Genomic DNA, 4929 nt, shown 5'->3' on the forward strand with positions numbered 1-4929 from the left:
GTGGCGCTTACCCACTACGGGGGATCGGCCAAGAAGCCGGCGTTTAAAGGTTAAAGGGAAGGGGGGAGACGGGGAAAAAACTAGAAAATGTAAATCAGGGTGAAGTATAGCGTTTATGATAATTTGGAAAGAGATTTACAGGGCAGAGACAGAATTAAAATTATAGAAATTGTATATCTCAGAGCACCGGTGACCCCTGGGCACTTCTTTCTCTTCTCCGTTCGGCAACACGGAAAATTACGAATTAATTATTACTCATTCAGTATGACTTTCCTGATATTATTTTAACGGATAATTCTACGCAATTCAACGCTAATTCCATAGATATTCAGAAATTTATGCCTCGTATTGAATTGGAATAATCCACCCATTTCTTGGACAATCCCCCATCGTGGGTAGGAGCCACAGACGTGATACGCAACAACTACGCATGCAGTGCCGGCGTGGCGTATATGCGCTTTCTATGTACGATCTGTCTGCGCTATTGCAGCTCAATCAAGTGCGTGTGTTGCAATAGCGGAAATGAGCCCCCTCCGCATCGATATTAGGGAGGAGGGGACGCGTTGCGTTATCCGTACATGTTGCGCTACTTTATCGTTATTGGAAGAGACGCATTGCTCTCGAAAGAGGGACAGCCGGGGTAGATATTCTAGTTCACTGTAGCTGGGGCGCTTATCTTAATGGTAAGTGAAGCTCCGAACAGCCCATCTGCAGCGGCGACCAAAGTCAGATGCAAAAAAGAACAACAAAAACTCATAATTTACTGGGCAATACTTAGACACCTTCATGACATTTATTTTGTTTCCTGTCATGAAAGCTTTCGCAAATTTCGACTGTAATAAATGCCGTATGACCGAGTCCATTGGTGTAGCCTTATCAAGGGTTGACCCTCTGCGTTTGGAGACGAATGCGGCATGTAAGTACAATCGCGTGATTTTCAATATGCTGCATGCTGCACGTTAAACACAGCATTCGTTAAACACCGTTGGAGCTCGATAATGGCAGTGACATGTGCATATCCGTCCCAGCTCATTATTAGTGCTGCAATATATCATTTGCCAGAACATGCCGCCGGCAAAAATACAAATGAAAAACGCTCTAAAGAAGAAAAATTTACTGCCGCCAGTGAGGTTCGAACTCACGACCCCTGGTTTACGAGACCAGTGCTCTACCACTGAGCTATGGCGGCGGATGTTACGTGCGCAGGTTTAATTTTGCTGTAGTCATGTTTCTAGCTGTTTTACTCTTGTTTTATCGTTTTTTTTTTACTAACTGCAGGTTGACAGGGTCAAGTAGTCAAGGTATTTTTTTTTTTCATTGCTATTGCGAGAGTCGGCGGAAGCGTCTATTTTACAAGGTTCAGCAGGCGATCTAAATCTAGGTTAAATCAGTATTTCAGAAGAAGTAAAAGTCCTGCGCAAGCGCCTTTTAGTAATGCCCTGCGAATATTTGCTATTTGGCACTCATGTGTTGTGATGCTATATACACAAGCAAAAAGAAAAAATCAGCAGCTGTGAATACGTACATTTTGGGGGGGCTTCCTTAACAGGAAGCTGCTTTTTTTTTTTTTTGCCATTCTTCATTAGAACCAGTGCTCTTTGCCACTGGCCGGCGCTTTCACTAACATGTCGAGCATCAGCATTAACTGGAGTTAACTCTGGCGAACTATCACAGCGTCGGAGCTTTTTGAGAATACAGACTCAAATCCACAGCACCGCATAATTAGATGTACATAAATGTTTACAACTTCCATTGACACTTAGTAACTAATGCATCTTTATTGAGTACTCTTCGTTCAATCGCACTAGATTATTTTATTCCCATTTCTTTTTTTTAATATCGCTTTACTCTGACACAGGTGCACAACACGCAAATCACAGCCTTCCCGAATATCGCGGGCAGAAACTTTAGCGCGGCTGCGAGCAATCGTGATTTGATAAGAGACGAGAGAGAGAGAGAAAAAATTTGAAAATGAGATTAAAAAAAGAGTACTTTGTAAATAGCAAAATATCATGGTTACATCTGTGTCACGTGGACATTAACAATTCTGATAAAGTCACAAATACGCACAAAATGTGCGTCAAAAATACCCAGAACACGGAACTCAATCTGACAAGGTGACGTATATAGCCTTAGCCCTCGGCACTTTTCTTAGCCACAAGTCATTGCGACAGAGCACTGAGTGCTATTTTTGCGGAAGAAAATTACTCGCCCTATGGCCCCTCGAGTAAGCGCAGGAACGGAAACTATATATAAGTTGTAACAAGAAGTAAATATATCGCACTTTTGACCTTTTCAAACGTCATTGTCTGCCGCTGCGCTGAGCGAAGACGATCATCGTTCGCTGACGTGAAAATACCGATGGAGTGGGTGGTCCGTGATAATCACGTTCCGATTGCAGCAGACGTCAAACTCCTGCGATTTCACAATAGTAGTTTCTCTCTCTCTCTCTCTCTTTTTTTTTTCCTGCGTGGAGGAAAAGGGCCGCGGGTAACGCCTCCAGCGGCCCGGAACAAATCATCGCGAAGAGGAAATTGAGATGTTCATCTGCGGATGCCCACTTTCGAAGGAAGCCGAAGGTGCAGTGTTATTTTTTTTTTCGCTTCGGACAAAGCGAAAGCTACATGAAGTGAGGTTCGCAGAATTTATTTTTGGTTGTTCGGTTCAATAGAAGTAGATGGAGCATCAAGTATTTTTGTCGGCGACTGTATTTTATGAGTCAAAGCATGCCTGTTTGTTTTCTTTCTCTTTTTCCTTCAGCAATGATTTAAATTTACGCAAGTATGGTACACGGGAGGGGAAGAGATGCAGTCATGACTCGTGTCGTCGCGGGTACCTTCGCAAGTACCAACTCAGTGGATGCTCTTAACACATGCCACATGGCTTAGCGCCACATGTTTTAGCCAACGAAAGTTATTTACTTCGCCTAAAATCCACATATTTCGCGAACTAGAAACAAACGTCGCTCAAGCACGTAGGCTTCAACTCAACAACGCTTTTCAATGCAGGCGGGGGGCGTCTTCCAGTGTCTTTATGTATGAAGCCTGATAATATTTACCGTATATACCTCTACGGCGTGGACAGAAAAACAGAGATATTTATAGCTATGGTGAGGCGTGGGTTCACGTACTCAGTTCAAAGAAAAATGCGGTGAAGCGTTGGCAATGATCGTGCGACCAGTTTTTAGAGTGGTTGAACCAGAGCAACCGGTTAGCACTTGGTCGTCCGCCAAGTTCGCACACCAGTCAGGGAGATTTTCCTGCGAAAACCAAAATGGACGCGAGTGCTAGACGACTCGAGGACAGGCAGCTGCTGCGGCCCTTTCTCAAAGCAAGCAATTTCCTTCGGCCAGACCGCTATAGAAGCGGCTAATGGGCAGATGTGGTGCGGCTCGGCAGCGGTAGAAAAACGAAGGAAGAAAGCTTGTCGGTAAGGCTGCATTAGCCAGGCTGTATAAAAGGACACAGCGAGACAGCTGTACAATTGATATCGATCTATCCCTGCGCTTTCAGCCTGTGTTACGTCTTTATCTTTTTGTTTCCATATTATCAGTGGGCAGCAACCTCAAAGCATTACATTTGAGCATAGTTGTGCGGAAAGCATTTGCACTGAATATTGCCATTACGGTGCTTCGGCATGAGTCCACTCACTTAGTTGTCAGAATCACAGTACCAAAAAATAAACACCGAATGAAAAAATAAAACTAAGATAAAACCTTGCACTCGGCCGCGCAACGCTTGAAACAGCGAAGCTGGATGATCGTAGCCCTGCATTTTCCGGAAGTGCGCGCGAACTTTTCATCTCATTATTTATGATGATGATGATAATTTTCTTCGCGCGTCTCGGACTTCCGGCCATCACTGCGCGTTGCACAGCGCAGCTTGCAACACCGACACCGAGTTCCCATGCCGACACCGCGTTCCAGGAGACCCGCTCCGTGAATGCGTCTCTCTCTCGCTCTCATAGCGCGCAAAACCGCTTCACCTCGCAGAGCACGAGCGTGCGAACGCGCCGGCTGTGGACGAAGACGACGACGACGCTCGAACGCAATCATAGGTTTGTTCGATCCAGAAAAGGTGTACGGCACCACAAACGAAAAGGTGCAGAGGGTGCCAGTTATGGGGTGCCAGGCTGCGCCCACTCACTGCAAGGTTCAAGGGTGCACTGCACCGCGGCGGCACCTTGCCTTGCACCCCGTGCAATCGAGCAGGTTAGCACTGCACCGCGGCGGCACCTTGCCTTGCACCCCGTGCAATCGAGCACGGGGGTGCAGGGTGCACCGCTGCACCTCGGTGAATCGAAGGCCGAGCTGCTCTGCACCGTTAATAGGTGCAGTGAAACTTGGGTGAATCGAATAAACCTCGTATGGTTCGCGTAAATGCACGTTCTGCAAGCGTGGCTAGTGGTTACGACGCTCGCTTTGAGACCGGGGGCACTCGGGTTCAAAGGAGCCTCGGCAAGAAAAATTATTTTCTTTCTTGGTAGTGTCCTCGCTACGCACCACAAATTACGGCTGGCTTAAACAGCTTCGCTGTTAAAAAACGCCTTAGGATAAGTATCTTCATGCGGTGACGCTGAAGTCTTACTCGTACATTAATTCTTACTTACATTACTTGCGAACATTCATACAGTGCAAGACGGGGGAAAATAAAAAAGGAATGTGGCATGCTGTTGTTGGACCGTGTCCTATTTCTGGAAGCGTTTCTTCTATTAGTTGTTTCGTGAAAGTGCCCACTGATGCCACAGACGATTCAAACGCCACTCGATTTCTGGGCGTTTGGAAACCAGTGAGACTTCCGCACTTTCGCAATCAAATTACGCAGACACTTGACCCATTCAGCGCCTCTCCCATCCCTCTCTCTTTTTTCCTTCTTGCAATATTGCCTACGAACCAAGACTGAAAGAGAAGCTAGTCTCCTGACTGGATCT

At 46.1% G+C, this 4929-nt stretch overlaps 1 non-coding gene across 1 annotated transcript; it reads right to left on the reverse strand.

Moving 5' to 3' along the window:
- Nucleotides 1-1117: 1117 nt before the first annotated feature.
- On the reverse strand, nucleotides 1118-1189 carry Trnat-cgu (transfer RNA threonine (anticodon CGU)). The gene has a single exon. It is a non-coding gene; the product is annotated as a tRNA-Thr (tRNA).
- Nucleotides 1190-4929: the final 3740 nt, after the last annotated feature.

Source organism: Dermacentor silvarum, chromosome 2 (genome assembly GCF_013339745.2).
Source record: "Dermacentor silvarum isolate Dsil-2018 chromosome 2, BIME_Dsil_1.4, whole genome shotgun sequence".
Classification (NCBI taxonomy): Eukaryota; Metazoa; Arthropoda; class Arachnida; order Ixodida; family Ixodidae; genus Dermacentor; species Dermacentor silvarum.